Below are 21455 nucleotides of genomic sequence, written 5' to 3'. Positions count from 1 at the left end.
GCATGACAAGAAACTCGTAGTGGCCGTAACGAGTTCTAAGGGCTGTCTTGGAGACGTCCTCATCCCGGACTCTCAGCTGATGATACCCTGACCGTAGGTCTATCTTGGAGTAGTAACACGACCCTTGCAACTGGTCGAATAAGTCGTCTATGCGTGGAAGAGGATAACGGTTCTTCACCGTCACCTGGTTGGGTTCCTGGTCGTCTATGCACATCCCGAAGGTACCGTCCTTCTTTCTCACGAATAATACTGGAGCTCCCCAAGGCGAAGAGTTTGGACGAATGTAGTCCTTTTCCAAGAGCTCTCGTAGCTGCTTTGACAGTTCTTCCAGTTCAGTTGAAGTTACACGATACGGTGCGTGAGCTATAGGTGCTGTCCAGAACTATAGGAATGAGGTCTGTAGGGAACGTCTGACCAGCGTGGATAAGATTTACAATCCTGAACTAAGTACAGCTTCTAGACCTTACCATTAACTAACACTACGACACGTTGGGTGTTTAAGGGAGTTGGTGTATGTTCTATCATTCGACTATTTCCAAGGACATATAATTGATATTCACACCCGAGTCAAACAACATAGTAACATAGAAGTCGACAAGAAGAAACTTACCCATTATTACGTTAAGATCGTCCCTTGCATCACCCTGACCCATCCCGATCACACGGCCATGGGCGTCGTTGTTACCATTGTTTCCCCCGTTGCTAACCCCATTGCCGTTCCTGCTTCCATGGTCGTGGTTCTGGTTCTGGTTCCAGTTCAATTGTGGATAGTGTCTCTCATAGTGATCCTTCGTACCATACTGTAGACATTCCCTGAAATTTTGCTGCTGCCACTGAGCCTGTGGGGCTTGAGGCTGTTGTTCCTGACCTACAGGACGTGAGTTTCGACAATCCTTAGCTTCATGACCAATCTTGAGACATCCCTGACATCGTTCCTTGCGACACCGTCCACTGTGGTGTCTATTACAATAGTTGCACCATGGGTGAATTCCTCGATATCTTTTCTGCCCATGATTACTAGTAAACTGCTGTCCGGGCCAATGGTAGTCATCTGTCTCTTGCTTCTGCGTCAGAGGCTGGACCAAAATCAATCCCGTGCTCTGGTTTTCATCCCACCTACGTTTGTTATCTCTAGAAGTACATGCAGTATCAGTCTCAGCACGCTTTGGTAGTTTGTTCTGTTCTACAGCCTGGTCTGTGAGTCGATGAGCCAGTCGAGTGACTTGCTGGATAGTACCAAAGTTAGCTGTGGTCATAAGACTCTGAATTTCGGGCACTAGACCCTTGAGATACAGTTCGATGCGCTTGGTGGGAGGGTCTACCATAGTAGGACAAAATGTGGCTAACTCGTTTGATCTCCTCGTATAAGCTTCAATTTCAGACCCCATCATCTGTAGGTTGAGGAACTCTACCTCTAGTTTGTGGATGTCCTCTTGACTGCAAAACTCTTCCTTAATTAAATCCTTAAACTCATTCCAGGGAGTGGCATTAGCCGCTGCCAGCCCTAACATCTGAACCTGAGCTTCCCACCAGGTTAATGCAGCACCTTCGAGTGTGCTAGTAGCAAACTTCACTCTACGAGGCTCAGGGCAATCATGCACCTCGAAGTCAGTTTCGAGCCTTTCGAACCAATGGAGGAGTCCAACCGCTCCCTCCGTGCCGCTGAAGGTACTTGGATGACAGTCCATGAAATTCTTGGAAGTGCAGACTGGTTGCTGTGCTAGTTGACCTATTGTGTACGAATAGGACAAGGTTTAATTACAGGGGCTAGTTTAGGAGTGTAGGATCTAAAGATCCTAGTGTGTGCTATAACCACAGGATATACCTCCTACTTGTGCGGCTGCAAGTGCCGCAGCAACTTGAGCTTGAACTAAAGCCTCTAGCTGGGCTTGTGTCATGCTAATTTGTCCAGACATGATCTTCATAGTAAAAGTAACGTAAGTGAGAGTGGTTCGCGAGTAGGGCGATGACAGAAAAGAGTAAGCACGTAGGGATTCTCATGCTATAGTATCATGTGTATCTAAACGTAATGCGAGCAAAGTTCTAAGCAGTTCTAGCAAATAGGCAATAAACATAAACCTTATTACCTAGTATGTCGAGTCTTGCACGTGGAGCGAAGCGTCGTTGTGGATCGTTGAGAGCACTGTTCTGGTTATAGTCCGGTTTTAATAAAAACGTTTTCCCATATTAAAACCAAGTTCTCTATAACCAATGGCTCTGATACCAATCTGTCACACCCCCAAAATCCCACACGCGGAGTACCACCGCTTGGAGGCGTGACATGACCAGGATCAAGCCATCAATCATATAAACATAGCATTTAATAATAAAAGTAATTAATGTAAATCATCATGACATGATTGATGTTCCAAAACCAAACATCGTCTAAATAGCGGAAGCATAGTAATGCAAACTCAAAGTAGTTATAAGTTCAATTAACGTTCATGATCCGTATCCCACAACGACCTGCTCCTCCCTGTGCAAGCTCCATAATGTACCTACGGTCCTGCAAGGCATGCAGCAAATAATCAACAACTAGTTGAGCGAGTTCACAGAAAGTAAGTTTGTAATAATCATGCGTAAGTTCATCTGATAAGGCTTCCCAAGCAAGTGTATTCTATTGGTGAGGAATTCTCACGTTTATCCTTTATAACGGGCTTCCCACTATGGTACTTACTAGACTAACTTCCGACCATGTGTTCTTCTTTACCGAGAACAGGAAAACGTACAGGGTCACGTAGGCTTTACGTGACGTGCCCTTCCCCGAGGACATGGTACGCGTGGGGGCTACGTAGGCTTTACGCAGCGTGGCCTTCCGACCCGGAAGCCAGTGGATGGTATTGGGTTACGTAGGCTTTACGTAACGTGTCCTCCCGACCCGGGAGACAAATGGCAAATACTGGGTTACGCAGGCTTTACGTAACGTGTCCTGACTAACCTGAGGACGATGGTCTATAGTCTAGAGTATGCGTAAGTACGAGTAATTCTTCCATATCAAATCATTCCAACCCAATTCCCACCCGGGAATCCCATGCCTTGGTTGTGTGAACTCACCTTGGTTTGCTCGGCAGATACACAAAGAGTACAGGCAGCAAGTAAATGGTCAACCACGTCCTATCATGGTTATTATGCAAGTCAGGTTTTGGCTGAGGTAAAACACGTATAGAACATACAAGATAACATGTTTCGAGCACGCATAGAACATGGTAACACTTAGCAGTCAAGAGCATACTTGTGCGTTCTAACCCTGGCCCAACATAACCCGGCCCAATTATATACCACATAGTAACCTTGTGCGATCCAATGTCTAAGCCCGAAAGGTAATCCGCCCAAATGACATATCAGCCCAAACAGATAAGCAGTCCAATAACATAACAGTCATAAGTCCAATTATTTGGCCCAAACGATTGGGCTCGTGACAGTGAAAGCCCAAAACAGTGTACGTGCAAAGGTGGTCTCGAGTCGCAACGGAGAATTACGAGTCGCAAGAAGGTTACGAGTCGCAACTATGATTCCGGCTCATCATGGTCCAGTTACGAGTCGCAACGGGACTCGCAACCGTGGTCTCGGCTCATCACGGTTTGGTTACGAGTCGCAACATGACTCGCAACCATGGTTTCGGCTCGTGCTGCTGTGTCGGTGTGAGGTTTCGAGTCGCAACTGGAGGTACCGACTCGCAACCGTGTGGGTCTATCAATTTGTAACAGATTTCCTGATTTCCATACTTTAGCATATCGGTTACAATCATTTAACACGTTTCCGAATTTATAGAAATCAATTAACAGTTTCTAAACCACCAATCATCGATCAAACAAGGAAATCAAGTATCAAATTCATATGAACCCTAAGCTAATCAACACGTAATCATGAACAATAATCAAACATGCAAGACCTTCAATCGCATTAACAGTGATTCCTATTACTAGCATACACACTAGCATAGCCATAAAATAATTCAACCGATTGATCAAACACCCGATTCCTAACATCATACTATTTTCAAATCTACAATGATTTATATCTACTATGCATGCAAACCGATTATCATGAACATTAAATCTCATCATCCAATACACAATAATCAATCATATAAGCAACATACTAACCGAATAAGGATGGGAACAAGGGATTGATCCGAAGCAAGGAATGATCTACGAAGGAGAGGGTGATCCGAGCACTTGATCTTCGATCACCAAGAATGTTATTGCCGTCGGGTTCCAAGCAAACAAGAGAGAGGTGTCTAGGGTTTGTGTGTGTGTGATTTGTAACAAAAATGAGAATCAAAACCCTTACCAAAAGGTTTTGTGTTTGCGAGTGGGGAGTGGGCCGAGCCCACTCAGCTGCCTAATGGATCCGTATACAAGGTGTGGCCCACAAGGCTTGTGTGACCGGTTATAATGTGCGGTTTGGGTTTGGCTCGATTAACATGCAAACATATATCACATAATGCACATAATAACACACGTACTCACATAATTATATAATCAAGTTCACATAATACGTAACATCATAACATTCGTTAACTCAAAGTGTCATATAAGCACTTAACGTTACATCTAAGCAAGTCTAAAGTTCGAGTTGTCACATTCCGCATGAAAGTGACAGGAAACATTTCAAGTGGAATCAATTAATTGTGATTTCGCTTGAAACAGTCACTTGTCATTTCAAGCGGAATCAGCATGTTCAAGCGGAATCAGCCTATTTAACACTAAAAACTTCTATTTTCTCGAACGACGTGCCCTGTGTCACACCCTGGCTTTGCGGAAGCGTGGTTAATTTGGTGTGACTTCTTAATACCATAGCTTAATCATAACAAGCTATATGAATTTAAAATCATGCAAAGTCATCCATTGAAAATAAAATTGTCAAACATTGTCTAAATGGGTAAACACCCAACAACCCTTACTTGTCTAAAACAGTACAACCACTACCATAATGCGATAAAATAAACATGGTTCAGGGGCTATGGCTTGTCCAGGAAAGAGCCATAAGCCTTGAACCCGGATGACTCTGAGTCTAAATGCAGCGGGAAATCCTGCTAAACCGTGCCAGATCCTTAATTCCCTGAAATACATGTAAGTTGAAAAATCAACAATAATGTTGAGCGAGTTCATGCGAAAATGAGTAAATAAACCTTTATCTTTATCAAAAATCCTGGTATGTAGCAAATAAGGAAATAAAAGAGATCACCAATGGGTTGCAAGTCCACTGATATGTGTGAAGTGCAAGTAGGGATGACTCAAACCTAGCGGATTTATGCGTCGGGCACTAAGTCACCCCGAGGTCCGTTATGCTGGACCTGGGGCTGGGCTCGCTACACCCAGATAGATCTACCGCTCCTGTCCCTCGGTCCTCAACGAGGATTAATGGCCTCAAGTTTCTGCCTACCCACTCACATGATCTAAGTAATAACCCTCCTTATGCTAACCATACCATGTATAACATATCCATAATCATTGTAACATGTATTTCACCCCCGCAGTTTATAAAACTGAAAACAGTTAAGAGAAAAGGGGGACATGAACTCACAGTGAATGCGTCACAAAATCAAGCAATCCAATATCCAAGTGCTGTGCAACGACCTACATGTGCTAATTCTATTAGACGGATGGCCGTGCTTTAGCTTCATAGATTATATTTTTGGGAAACAGTTAGTCAACCGTTTCGTATATATATTTGATACGCATTCTCCTTCCCAAGGATGGGGGAATCAAATACATGTATACTTATTTTATTTTATTAAGTCCCACTTAATACATTTTATTTCTTATTTCAAAATATATTTATTTTTCTCAAAAATAATATATTTCCTTTTTCTCATAATATTTTCCCAAAATAATGTTTTAACAATACATGCTTATGAATACTTCCGAATAAAGCGTAAGTTACGTTTTGGTGATTAAGTGGTAATAGAAATTACCGTTGTAACTTATATGTTTGCCGTGAAGGCGTTTGTAATATTTCGGGCTTGACAAGGTTAGTAAATATTATTTTTACTCTAAAAATAATATTTATATATCTTCACAAAATAATCATAAGCAGTGAGGTGACAAAATATATTTTCCGAATAAATATTTATCAGTTTTAGTTTTGTGAAAATCCCACCTCCGATTATTTATAAATAAAGTTGTGGCGAAATATATTTGAAAACATGTCAAGGTAGTCTAACACTTGTAAATAATTCTAAGTGTTAGATTTTTAGAAAATTTCGCCAGAGTTTCCCCTGTAACTGGAGGTGGCCACGCTTTCAAGCGTATCATTTTCTTTTACAAAATCATCTCAACAATTTATCAAATCAACCGAATCAATTTTCAACACTTCAAATAGAAGACTAGTATGTAAAACCGCGTTGTTTCATGAACTTGTAGTTTTTACAAAAACTACGGTGTAGATCTCGTTATTTTTAGTGGATCTATACATAACATAACTTAGTCTTGCAAAAACCTCGTTTTTAGAACAACTTACTTCTTACAACTTCCCGACAATTTTTGTAAATATTGTTATTTTGTCGGATCTTTTATTCTACAAGTGTTTCTACACTTGTAGTTTATAGAAATCGTATTTGTTAACACTTTATCCATTTTTATAAAAACATGATTTTCTCGACACCCGGTCCTACGAATATACCACTTGTACATACGTAGATCGGCTTGTTTTAAATACTATTTTTCACGTTAAAACATTTTTACACAAGTTCATGTTTCCCGTGTGGTGGAGTTTCACCTTTTAACCCTTGTACCAAAGAAACCAGTGTATGTCAAGATACGTGATCCTAACAAAGTCGGGTTAAACGATGATGAGAGCCACCACATCATAGATCGGGCCATAAAAACCAACATATTCAAATACTACGACATTTACACGCGTTTTGAGCTTTTATCCAACGATATACACGTTTTAGTAAACTTTAAAGTTCCATTAAGCGGGTTACCGACATTCAACCGACAAATATCCTTTTAACCACTTTAGACATGACCAAAAATGAGTTTTAAACGTTATACCTCTAGCTCGGGGCTAGGGAAGAAACTAGTCGAAAACTGCGTGGATAATAGCAAACGGTAGAGGTCCTCCGCGTTCCGTTTGTTCCGAGCTCCGTTGTACGTAACCACCGACACTTGAGTATGCTTGGAATGTCAAGACTTGAACCGAAAAACGGATGTGGGGGTGGTGGTGATCTCGGCCGAGAGGAGGGAGAGGGAGAGGGAGAGAGAGTGAAGGTGAGGTGTGTGTGTTTGTGTGTGTGAGAGGTGAGGGGTTTAAATAGAAAAAGTTGTCTCGATCCTCGTGCAATCCAATTAAATATTCAAAAGCGTACTCTCCTTGGCCCCACTAGTTGGCCGATTCCATTGAGTTGTAATGGTGCTCGGTTCGTTTCCAAACGTTCAGTTATGGTTTAGTTTGGTTAAGTGCGTTACTTTTAAGGTCTAACCCCGTTAGTTGTTTTAGTGTATTAAAAGCGGGTGTTAGGGTAATCAGGGACCCTAACTGGCTCAGAAAAGTACCAATATTAATTTTGGCAATATTTTTATGTTCCGGGTATTGTCCGGTTGTTCGGTCGGATAGTAATCCGTTAAAGTGCTTAAGATATCCGTTAAGCGTCATAATTAATATTTTTAGCGACACAATTTATTCTGCAAAGTGTCGGGAATAATTCCTCATATTTTGGCACTTTATTAATTAGCTAGAAGCTAGTGTGTTGATAAAAGTGCTGTGTTTCGTGCTTAAAGTTCGTTTTAGGCACATCCAAATCTCTATATCTTATTCCTAGAGACGTAATCATACAACCCTTGTATCCCTACACACACTATGGGTGTAGTAAAATGATTCTGGCTTATTCAGGCCTTTAGAGGCAGTGTTTGCCTGATGCTGGCTATATCAGCATGTTCACTGTGTATCCGTTTAGTGCTACTGTGCTTTTGTGCATCATGTTTGTCACTAAGGTTCGGTAAATAAGTAGTGTAGTGACAGGAATATCAAAGTATGATGCAGATATGTACAAGTATCAACAATCAAGTAGCAGTTTATCAGCAAACTCAGTAAAGCACAGTAATTAGGCAACAATTAATAATTAATTAAGTCGTACGGATACCTGGTTTTGAGAGGGTTGTCACACCCTGATCTAACATATTTAGTACAAGACTCGATATAAGACGAAGTCGAAAAATGTATGCACCAACTGAAAGATGGGTCTTTTCGAATGTGTATCGATTATCGTGAGCTTAATAAGCTTACCATCAAGAATCGATATCCCCTACCCCGATTTGATGATCTCTTTGATCAGCTGCAAGGTGCTACCTGTTTTTCCAAAATCAATCTGCGTTCTGGGTATCATCAGCTTCGTGTACTCGAAGAAGATATTCCCAAAACTGCATTTCGTACGAGATATGGGCACTATGAGTTCACTGTCATGCCTTTTGGTTTGACAAATGCTCCAGCTATCTTTATGGACTTAATGAATAGGGTCTGTAAACCTTATTTAGACAAGTTCATCATTGTGTTCATCGACGATATTCTCATTTATTCGAAGTCTCGAGTCGATCACGAGCAACACCTTCGTTTGACATTGGAACTCCTGAAGAAGGAACAACTTTTTGCTAAATTCTCCAAGTGTGAATTTTGGCTTAAAGAAGTTCAGTTTTTGGGACATATAGTCAACGAGCAGGGTATTCATGTGGAGCCTTGCAAAATAGCAGCTATTAAGGATTGGAATACACCATCGACACCCACGGAGATTTGATCTTTTCTTGGTCTTGCTGGATATTATCGACGGTTTATTTCAAACTTCTCTAAGATCGCGGTTCCACTCACTGCTTTGACTCAAAAGAATAAGCCTTTTGAGCGGGGACCTAAGCAAGAAGAAGCGTTCCAAACGCTGAAACAGAAGCTATGTGATGCTCTTATTCTATCTTTGCCTGTTGGAAATGATGATTTTGTTGTCTATTGCGATGCATCCAACTTAGGCCTTGGTTGTGTTCTCATGCAATTAGGTAAAGTTATAGCATATGCTTCTAGACAATTGAAAGTTCACAATAGAACTACACGACTCATGATCTTGAGTTGGGAGCTGTGGTTTTTGCTCTCAAAATCTGGAGACACTACCTCTATGGCACGAAGTGTGTGGTTTTCACAGACCCCAAAAGTCTCCAGCATATTCTTAATCAGAAGGAGCTGAGCATGAGGCAACGATGTTGGGTTGAACTCCTAAACGATTACGATTGCGAGATTCGCTGCCATCCTGGTAAGGCAAATGTCGTTGCCGATGCGCTTAGTCGAAAGGAGCGAGTCAAGCTTCATTCTATTTGAACTCTATCTAATCTTCAAACTCGTGTCCTTCAAGTTTAGCAATTTTGTGTTTCACAAAATTTGATAGCTAAAGAATTACCCCGTCAAATTGAGCTTAAACTCGAATTGAAAGGGGATGGTTTACTCTATTTCAAGGATCGTTTGTGGGTTTCGAAACAAGACGATCTTCGCACCTTGGTAATGGACGAATCTCATAAGTCTCGATATTATATCCATCCTGGTGCTGATAATATGTACAAGGATCTTCGTACGCAGTACTGGTGGCCTGGTATGAAGAGAGATATTTCTTTGTACGTATCGAAATGCCTAACTTGTCTTAAAGTCAAGGCTAAACATCAACGACCATCTGGCTTGCTTGTACAACCAGAAATACCGGTTTGGAAGTGGGAGAACATTGCGATGCATCTCATCACTAAATTACCGCGTACATCAAAAGGTCATGATGCTATTTGGGTTGTCATTGATCGATTAACGAAGTCAGCTCATTTTATTCCGATTCGCGAGGATCTATCTACTGATAAACTTGCAAAGATTTATGTTGATGAGATTATATCTCGACATGGTGCTCCTTTGGACATCATATCTGATCGTGATGCTTGATTTTCATCTTAGTTTTGGAAGACCATATAATCTGCTATAGGAACCCAACTAAATCTAAGCACTGCTTATCATCCCAAAACAGATGGATAATCTGTGAGGACGATTCAAACTTTGGAGGACATGCTTAGAGCAAGCGTGATAGACTTTGGTGGTAATTGGGATTCTCATATGCCATTGATCGAGTTCTCTTACAACAATAGTTATCATGCTAGCATCAATATGGCACCATTCAAGCTCTCTACGGTCGAAAATGTCGTTCACCTGTCTGTTGGAATGAGATCGGTGAAGCTCAGCTTACTGGACCTGAGCTCATTCTAGAAACAACGGACAAAATCAAGAAAATTCACGATAATCTTGTGACAGCTAGAAGCCGTCAAAAGAGTTATGTGGATGTGCGACGTAAGCCTTTGGAATTTCAAGTCGGAGACCATGTCCTACTCAAGGTGTCACCTTGGAAGGGAGTGGTGAGATTTGGAAAGAAAGGAAAACTTGCACCTCGATATGTTGGACCATTTAAGATTGTTGAAAGAGTTGGAAAGGTTGCCTATCGACTAGAGCTACCTCCAGAGCTTGGAAATATTCATCCGACTTTTCACGTGTCCAATTTACGAAAGTGTTTAGCTAACGCTAATCTTCACATTCCACTCGACGAAATCCAAATCAATGAAACGATGCACTTTGTCGAGAAACCTGTGGAGATAGTGGACCGTGCGGTCAAACAGTTGATGAACAAACGGATTCTATTGGTCAAGGTTCGCTGGGAATCCAAACGTGGCCCAGAGTTTACTTGGGAACGTGAGGACCAAATGAAGGCGAAACATCCGCAATTGTTCTCACAAGTTTCCTCTAGTTAAAATTTCGGGACGAAATTTCCTAAAGTAGGGAAGACTCTGACAACTGTGCTCTGTAATCAATGTACAATGTAAAACAATGTTAATTATTAATAAAACAATGTGGTGTTATTATGTGTGTATTTATGTTTGGTGATTTTACGATTTGATTCGATTCCGATTTCAAGCTTTAAATCGCTTTCTGGAAGGTTATACGCAAACTGGTGCGTAAACGCAGTCAGTTTATCGCGACAAACACTCCGGAATAGTGACATAGGCTTAAAATACCTTAAATAACCTTCACATGACTTAGAAATAAGTTTTGGATGGTTTGGTGTGTCGAAAACAAGTTTGTTCGATCGCAGGGACTATTTATGTAAAACTGTGAAACTATACCGATTTGTATGGAAACGAACATTCCGGAACTTGAACATAAGTTAAACATACCCTAAATATCCTTTACATAGCTTAGAAATAGGTTTTGAGGGGTTCGGTATGCTAAAATAAACTTATTTGATCAATAGGGACTAAAAGCGTCAAAAAGTGCATAAGTTGGCATTTACGCGCATATCTTACGTTATGAATATATCCGGACACCCAAAAATTTATTTAATCATTAAAATATTTTATTTTAGTGATTGGCATGATAAAATTCCATTCGTCGCTTAATTTGGATCGTTTTTGCGTTCATTACGACTTCCGTCGTAATTAACCGAACAACGCAACCGTACGACCAAACGAACCGACATCCGAGATGTTTTTGAGCATATTTTAAGTCCCCTATACTTTATCTTCATTTTAGAGCCTTGAAATGGGGTTAACGGGGCTTAAAGGTGTCAAAAATGCATCGAAAACCAAGTTTTGGGCATGTAGGGGCTAAAACTGCAAATCTGTCAAAGTTCTTAGGCCTGGGGCGTAAGCCCAAGCTTATTCTTACGCGGCCAGCGTCAGACTTACAGGTCAGGAACATTGAATCTAGACTTTGGGCTTGTTTTTGATGGTTTTAATGGTTGTTTTTGGATACCATCTGCTCATTTTGATGGTTAACATGTCCCCCTTGTATTCTAATACCATGAGCCCACATGTATGGCCAAGATCTTTCCCTCTTTAGCAAGGAATGATCTTAACGGTGAACCGAAAACTATATAAAGCCATGCCCTCCTTCCATTTCTACTCACCCTTGATCTGATTTCTCTAAGTTGAAGTTACAATACTTCATACCTGAGATTTTAAGATCAAGTTCTTCCTAGCTTAGACCCTTTGTAAGCTTCTTTCGTTCTTTTACTTTATTGCTTTTCGAGCGTGAAAGTCAAACAGTGTTTGACTTTCTGCTTTGACCACGAGTAGGTGAACACGAAGTTCATTTGAACTTCGCAACGTGAGCGTAATCACGATGGTTATAGTCCCTAGTGACTATACCTACTGATTACCACGTTGACTAGGCGTAGTGACGAGTCGTAGTTTCGGTCAAAATGCGCATTTATGCGTATTTTGCAACCAAACTACTCTTGGGTATCAAAACCCTTTGTTTTGATACCAAAACCTGTTTTCTAACTTAGTTAAACATGTTCCAACATGTTTAGCTCATCACTTTTAGTTTAGTGCTTGTCTAGAGTCGTAAGTCAAGCGGTCTAAACCACCGCTTAGACTTACGAACTCGACCCGTTTGGTCGATCATTAGGATCCGAACAAGCATGATTAGTGACCATAGTTTCATAGGGAATAACCTTCAGAGTTTATACCTTATGGTCACCTAGTTTAAGTAGTTGTATGATAGGTAGTTTATATGCCTTAGGAAAATGACCAAAATGCCCTTTTCAAGCATAATTAGATTTTAAGCATATGAAACCTAAACATTTGTCACCTAACTGATTATGCAACATAATTAAGCATGTTTAGGCATATAATACTTGTCATAGGACTAGTTAGACGTCTCGGACGCGCGTTTGCGCGAACGACACGTTAAAGTAGCATAAGCTACCTTAATGGGTCGTAACGGGTCGAAAGCACTTAGGTTAAGTTCCGATTTAGAATGTAGGCTTTGTTAAACCATATCACATGAGTTCCAATACTCATTTGGTTTACAAGACCTCATTCTGTCCGATCTCCCGATTTAGGTGTCGATTTATTTACTAGTGATTCGATTATTAGGTGCTGCTTGAGTTTTCTTGGTTTGATTGAGCTTGTTGAGTTCTTTAGATTGAGGATACTTTGCACTTCGATGTGAGTACATAGTTCCCCTATTATACTGTTTTCAATTGTTTTAGGGTGATTCATAGTATTAAACGATTTCGAGGTTTAAATGATGGTTTCAAAAACGATTTAAATGGTTTATATTAAAACTAATAATGATTTCGATAATGTGAACGAACTTGTTGGACGTATTTACATAACGAATAACATTCATTAGCATTGATCAAACCGACCAGTATTAGGTTATGGTACCATAGGATCTGACAAATCCCGTTATTAGACTACACTCATGTTATGTGTGGGGGTTATGTAGGTAACGACCGAATCTGCGGATTGTTAACTTACCCTTCAGTGGTTTATTAATACGAGTTTCGAGACAGTCGAGTCACGAAGGTTTGAATGTTATTAGCGAGACGACCAAAAGTAGTTTCACAATTAAAACAAATACGATTTTGGGACGAGTTAAACGATTTTAATCGACTTAAACGAGATAAACGATTTGGTTAAATGATTGGTTTTGGGTTGTGATTAGATAATGGGATGGGTGTAGCATGATAAAAGCATGGTAGATACGCTGCTGGTACATCTTATATATAAGTGCTCTTATCATATTACATTTCGTGTCATTATTTAGTTCACTTGGGAAATGATTTTGAAACGATGTCACACAACGAGGTTTTCGAAATGATATAAAGCATACGAGTTTTATTAACGAGTTTTTGCGAGATGTTTTACGATTTGGTTTATTAAAAAAAATGTTTTGGGGTTAAGAATCATGGCTACGAGATTTTATAAACCATAACCATCTTGATTTGAGTTGGTTAATCATGTTACAATACACTTTTCAAAACGAGGTTTGTACTTTTGACTCTTGTAGTCTAATGAGGTACTACAACATATAAACGAGCCATGAATCCGATACTCTCATAAAACCTATGTGCTCGCCAGCATTTCTTTGCTGACTTTAGTTTTACATATGTTTCAGGTGGTGTTGCGTGATGTTGATTGCTAGGAAGCATGTTCACTTAGGATCTGGACGTGGCCTTAACGACATAAAAACAATGATAGACGATATGTAACTTGTTTGTTTGGTTTAAAGACAATGTACATTACTTAATAATTCAATAAAATGAAACATTTGCATCCATGGTTGTGAAACAATAATTCTGTTACAACACTCCCCAACATTTCTGCCGCGGTTTCGTTGTTTTGACGCGGTCGGGGAGTGACAAGCGGAACTGGAAAAGCAGAAGATAAAAGGACAAAAAAGCCCCTCCGCCCTTTTCTAAGCGGCGTGACACGTGTTAGGCCAGGAAGCATTCTCACCGTTCTCACACTTTTGAGCGTTTTCTCCTGACCACGTTTCTATATATATATATATATATATATATATATATATATATATATATATATATATATATAGGGTAGGGATCCTAAGAGAAGTCCACCCTATTTGAGAAACTTAAGAATCAATCTAGACCACACATTTTCCCTAAGCAAAAAATGCAATTTTTTTTTGAAAAAATCGCAGCTTTTTCTTTAAGGATTTAATTTTTTATTTATTTTTAAATTATTTTTTTTTTTGGATTTATACACATGTGTATATTGTTAATCTCTTAACTATACATATATGTATATTGTCAATTATACATATATGTATATACATGTTTAAAATTGAAAAAATATGGGTTATAAACCCTAAACCTTAAACCATAAACACTAAAGCTAAACCTTAATGCTAAACGCTAAAGCTAAACCCTAATTCTAAACCCTTAAGCTAGACCCTAATGCTAAACCTTAAAGCTAAACCTTAATTCTAAACCCTAATGCTAAACCCAAAAGCTAAAACTAAACCCTAAAGCTAAACCCTTAATGCTAAACCCTAATGCAAACCCTAAAGCTAAAGCTAAACCCAAAAGTTAAAGTCAAACCCTAATGCTAAACCCAAAAGCTAAACTCTAATGCTAAACCCTAAATATTATTGCTAAACCTTAATGCTAAACCCTAAAGCTAAACCTTAAACCATAAAGCTAAACCCTAAACCCTAATGCTAAACCCTAAATACAAATGCTAAACCCTAAATAACACTTATTTTTCAATTTTAAACATGTAAATACAGATATGTATAATTGACAATATACATATATGTGTAGTTAAAAGATTAACAATATACACATGTGTATAAATCCCAAAAAAATATAAAAAAATAAAAAATTAAATCCTTAAAGAAAAAGCTGCGATATTTCCAAAATTTTTTTTTGCATTTTTTCACCTTTTTTTTGCATTTTTTTGCTTAGCGAAAATGTGTGGTCCAGAATGCTTCTCAAGTTTCTCAATTAGCCTACTACTTCTCACATGATCCTTATCCTATATATATATATATAGGATTAGGTTCAAGAGCGAACACTAGTGTAGCTTGCGAACTGAGTGAACTAATCCTGGCCATACACATGTGTAGATTAATGGCCAGTATTTGATGCTGAAATATACTAGTGTATTTTACGATTTGATGATGAGATCCTGACCATACACGTGTGTAGATCAATGGCCAGGATTTGTTCACTCAGTTCGCAAATACACTAGTGTCACACCCCGACCACGTAAAACAACAAAACATGGCGGAAACGTCGGGGAGTGTTGTAACAGAATCATTGTTTCATAACACATGGAAAATTTAAATTTTGTTTTATTGATAAAAAGAGTTACAATGTCTTAACAAACAAAGAAGTATAACAAAATTAACTAGTCTTGCATCTTTTATTGTCACTAAGGCCTAAGTCCACCTATGTGTATCTTGATCAATCCTATGCATCATCCCCTGAAACACATGTGAAAATAGGTACGTTAGCATAAAAATGCCGGCGAGTACATAGGTTTTATTGATTTAGGATTCATGACTTATAGGTTTAGAAAAAGTTGTTTAACAAAAAGTTAGTCATGATCCTTGTAAAATGTTTTGTTTTATAAATCATTTGAAAAGCGATGATAGATATGTATATTTAAAAGAATAATGTAAGGTTAAATGAATAACCAAGTAAAATGAATTTGTATAAAACAAACTGTTTTGTAAAACAATGTCTTGTGAAAAATATGTTATTTGTATAAAATGTATAGGTCCAAATTGAATGATTTAAATAACGCTACGACATTTAATATAATACAAGCACTTATATATAGGAAGTACCAGCGGCGTATCCACCATGCTTGTATCACATTACACACGTCTCGTTACTCAAATCACTTACCCAAACAAACCAACAATGAAAATTGCCCATGTCTAAACCATTTGTCAAATGTCTTTGTGAAAACCATGTCAAAATGTTTATGTCAGAATGTTTATGAAATGTATATGTCAAATGTCAATCATGTAATGTGTAAACAAAATGTCATGTATGGAAAGTGATATATGTATCAACTAAACCATAGGTAAAAATGCACAAAACAATGTATTGAAGTAAAACTTGGTTTAAATCAATGTTATGTTTTGTGGAAATGCATGCTATACTGAATACAAACATTTATGCGGTATTGTTAAAATGCATACATTCAAGCCTTGTGACTGTGGTGATAAACCCCTAAACGAATTTAAAGGTCTATCTGTCTAAATGTTTTAATCGAATTCGGTCATTCCTTCCATCCAAACATACCCAGGATGTCAGGAACGGGAGTTGTCAATTCCTATGGTACCATTAACTACTAACGAGCGGCGTGATCAAAGTTAGTGAATGTATATTGTCCCACTTAAACAAACCAAATGTCACACCCAAAATATAAAATGTGATGAAAAACAAATGTACTAAGTATGATGAACATACATAGCATGAAAAATGTCATGTAAAACGATGTACTAAGTATGCACACAATGGGCATACATAGCATAAAAACATAATGAAATGATGTACTAATAGTGTACTAATGAACATAGCAAGTATATGAAATGAAAACATGGAAAACACGAAAGTAACAAGTAGGCACATGTGTTTCACCCCAAAATGTTTGAAAAACAGTAAAAGAGGGGACTATGTACTCACTTGAGGGTGCTTAGAAGTCTTGAACAACAACCAAGCAAAGCTAGAGGGATCACGGAATCAAACGGCACCCTATATAGATAACTACATAAATAACCGGACCTAAATCGGGGGATTGGATAGTATGAGGTTTCGTAAACCAAATGAGTATTGGAACTCATATGATATGGTTAATCAAAGCCCACATACTAAAATGAAACCTAACCTAAGTGCTTATGACCCGTTACGACCCATTAAGGTAGCTTACGCTACTTTAACGCGTCATGCGCGCAAACGCGCGTTCGAGAAGTCTAACTAGTCCTATGACAAGTACTATATGCCCATACTTGTTTAATTATGTTACACAATTAGTTATGTGTCAAAAGTTTAGGTTACATATGCTTAATTACCAATTATGTATGAAAAGGGTCTTTTGGTAATTTACTAAAGGCATATAACTACCTATCATGCGACTAATTAAACCTAAGTGACCATAAGGTATAACCTCGGAAGGTTATTCTCTACTCTACTATGGTCACAAAACATGTTTGGTTGGATCCTAATGATCGACCAAACGGGTCGTGTTCGAAAGTCTAAGCGGGTGTTTAGTCCGCTTGACTTACGACTCTACACAAGCACTAAACTAAAAAGTGACGAGCTAAACATGTCAAAACATGTTTACTTAAGTTAGAAAACAGGTTTGGTATCAAAACAAACGGTTTTGATACCTAAAAGTAGCTTGGTTACAAAATACGCGAGAAAACGCATTCTGGCCGAAGCTACGACTCGTCACTGAGCCTAGATAACGCGGTAATCAGTAGGTATAGTTACTAGGAACTATAACCATCGTGATTACGCTCACGTTATGAAGTTCAAACGAACTTCGCGTTGACCATAAACTGGTCAAAGCAGAAAGTCAAACACAGTTTGACTTAAACGCTAAAACGAAAGAAAAAATGCGAAAGAATACTTACAGAGGGTCCCCGCAATGTTTGATTCCAAGTAATCTCAGGTAGGAAGTGCACAAACACAACCACTTAGAGAAAACTCAGATCAAATGTGAGGAAGATGGGCAAATGGGTTGGGTATTATAGGAAAGGCACAACCGTTAGGATCGTTTCTCGATAATCGAGCTTCAATCTTGGCCTTCCACTTGTGCCCATTGTTTTACAATACAAGGGGTGACTAAAAACCATCAAAATCAGCCCCTAGATTGATCAAAAACATGTCCAAGTTCAACGAATACCAGCTGCTGTTTTAGAAAATGGTTTTTCTGTTACTGGGCACTTCACACGGCCCACGTATGGATAGGGAGGATCCTTACACGCCCCGCCTGAGGAATGTTTGACAGATTTGTCAGTTTTGGTCCCTGCAGCTTAGAAACATGCGTTTCGGCCCATTTTTGACACGTTTAAGCCCCGTTAACCTCATTTCAAGGCTCTAAAATGAAGTTAAAGTATTGGGAACTCAAAACATGCTCAAAAATATCTCGGATGTCGGTTCGTTTGGACGTACGGTTGCGTTGTTCGGTTAATTACGACGGAAGTCGTAACGAACGCAAAAACGATCCAAATTGAGCGACGAATGGATTTTTATTACGCCAAACACCAAAATAAAATATTTTAAGGCTTGCATAAATTTTTGGATGTCCGGAAGTATTCAGAACATAAGTTATGCGCGAAAATGCAAACTTATGCACTTTTTGACGCTTTTAGTCCCTGAATGACCAAAAAGTTTATTTTAGCACACCGAACACCTCAAAGCCTATTTCTAAGCTATGTAAAGGATATTTAGGGTATGTTTAACTTATGGTCAAGTTCCGGAATGTTCGTTACAGTTCAAATTGGCATACTTTCGCAGTTTGTCGAATTTAGTCCCTGTAAGCGAATAAACTTGATTTCGGCATACCAAACCTTCCAAAACTAATTTCTAAGTTATGTAAAAGTTATTTAAGGTATGTTAAGCCTATGTCACTATTCCGGAATGTTTGTTGCATTAAACTGGTTATATTTACGCATTAGTGCGCATTATAACCTTCTAGAAAGCGATTTAGAGCCCGAAATCGAACAAGAATTGATATGTACAAAGGATACATATGTTTATTCAAATCCCAAGTATGAAATACAATATTTCATTGGTTTGGTATTTGTTTGATGGCTGAAGTGACACAGATGTCACAGTCTCCCCTACTTCAGGAAATTTCGTCCCGAAATTTATTTAGAGGAAACTTGTGAGAGCTTGAAACATGAAGTTGAAAAGATCGAACAATCACTGGTTAGAGTCCAGAACTTCTAGTAACTTTAATTAACATCATGCTTGCAATGGGAGAGGGTCACTTATATACAAGTATATAAAGCGTTATTGGTGCGTCCATCGTACCTCTATTACATTGTTCACATTTTGTTATGGTTGTCACTATCGGTTCTTACATATAATAAGTCTTACCACGGTTTCTCGCGCACTGAACTTCGTAATTATGTATGCATCCATAATTACGTAATTCCTTGCATAGTCACGTAGTGCATCTTAGAATGTGTAGGGGAGGAAAACAATGAACGAGCCTGTGATGATTGTGATTTGACCATACTGGGGTCCTTTTTAATTGAGTCAATAAATGATCTCCAGACCACCAAGAAGTCTTTTCAGCTTATATCATCACATGTCATTCTCAACCAGATTCTGAATCAAACCCTTGACTAGGCCACTCAAAGGGTCTCTTTTTGAATCATGGAATGGTACTATATAATCCAAGGGTCTTGACTATCACGTAGAAGCCCAATAAGGATTTAAGGTAGTACCTTTTTGAATATCCTACTACGAATCCCTCATATGAAGATATGGAAGGTTCTATGAGGATTTGGATAACGAATATCCAGAGTATTCAAAAACACAAAAATGCATAAAAGAAAACATAAATTGCATAAACACATAATCACATAATGATTTTAATATTTGTTATCATTTTGCTAATTGCGCACAGGTATTTAAAGCACACTAGGAATCCGTTCCGTGGATTTCATTTGGTACTTTAAACATTATCAAGAATCTAACTATGAAGATAGAGAGATCTTAAAGAGAAAATTCGATTTTGATTGTAAGGAACCGAAATGTTCGAATTAAGATACACAAGGAATCCAATAATTCGATTTTGATTGTAAGGAACCGAAATGTTCGAATTAAGATACACAAGGAATCCAATTAAGGACTCTGATTTGAATGATAATTAACCACAAGGGTCTAATTGTAAAGATAAAAAGATCCCATATGGATTTTAGAAGTTGAATATGTTTTGAAACCTTGCACTGGATGTGCTTTAAGTCAAAACATGAAGTAAAAATGCTTATGAAGTTGAGATGCTGGATATGTCAAGGCGACATATGAAGCAGAATTTGAAGGTTAAGTCAATGAATGAAGAAAATATTTTTGAAAACTATGCATGGGGTTCTAAAAAAAATGTGTTCAATGTTTTTGAAACCTTATATATAATACTTTTGAAATCATAAAGTAGGTGTATTAGGTAGGTATATTTATAAAAATGTTTAAAAATCATGCGGGATGAATTTTGAAATTATGTATAAGGTTTTTGAAAACATGAGTGATGCTTTTGAAATCATGCACTTGATATAAGTAATTATACTGTATTAATAATATTTTAAAATCATGAAGGTCGTTTTTGAAAACATAGACATTGTTTTTGAAATAATGGAGGTTGTTTTTGAAAATACAGACAATGTTTTTGAAATTATGCATATGATATGTTAAGTAAATAAACTATATTAAAAACGTTTTTGAACTATATATAAAATGTTTTTGAAGTCATGAAGGTTGTTTTGAAAACTTATGTTATGCATGTTGTAACGAGTATGAGATTTGAAAATACCCTTAGTTATCTTACCAAGGATTCAAAGGCACAAATATGCAGAAGCACGATTACTCATAATTTTGCTTTATTTCTTGTACTTTGTCTCTTAGAATGAAACGAGTACTTAAAATTTTGAGGAAATCATGAGCGATCACTTGAAAGGGAGAATCACAAGAGTAGTTTGTAAGGAACATAGTTCCTTGATGTAGGTATCATAGGAAAATGCCATACACACATGTAACTACATTTGTACATCAGAATTGCAAATAACAACTTTTATTTATGAACAAGGCAGATTGTTTCACAATACAAGAAAACAAAAGAAACAAAGGCATAAGACAGCAACATCTTTTACTCAGCCAAATACTCATCCAAGGGTCAGATTTGCATTAGCATGCTTTGGGCAATCCCTTCGGAAATGGCCCATCTCGCCACAATTGTAGCAAGAACAAGCTTGTGTAGGATTGTTGCCAGCTTGATTTGGTGTTGCTGCAGCTGGGCAAACTCTTGCTGTATGGCCAATAAGTTCGCAAATTAGGCAATTGCGGCACTTCACACTGGCATGGTGATGAAGGGTACATCGGTTGCACAAGGGTGCAGTTCCGTTGTAGGGCTTCTTAGCTAGAGGTGCTGCCACTTGGCTAGGTCCCGCTTGATTGG

The sequence above is a fragment of the Helianthus annuus genome, chromosome 2 (assembly GCF_002127325.2).
Source record: "Helianthus annuus cultivar XRQ/B chromosome 2, HanXRQr2.0-SUNRISE, whole genome shotgun sequence".
Taxonomy (NCBI): Eukaryota; Viridiplantae; Streptophyta; class Magnoliopsida; order Asterales; family Asteraceae; genus Helianthus; species Helianthus annuus.
Note: the sequence above shows the minus strand (reverse complement) of the source record.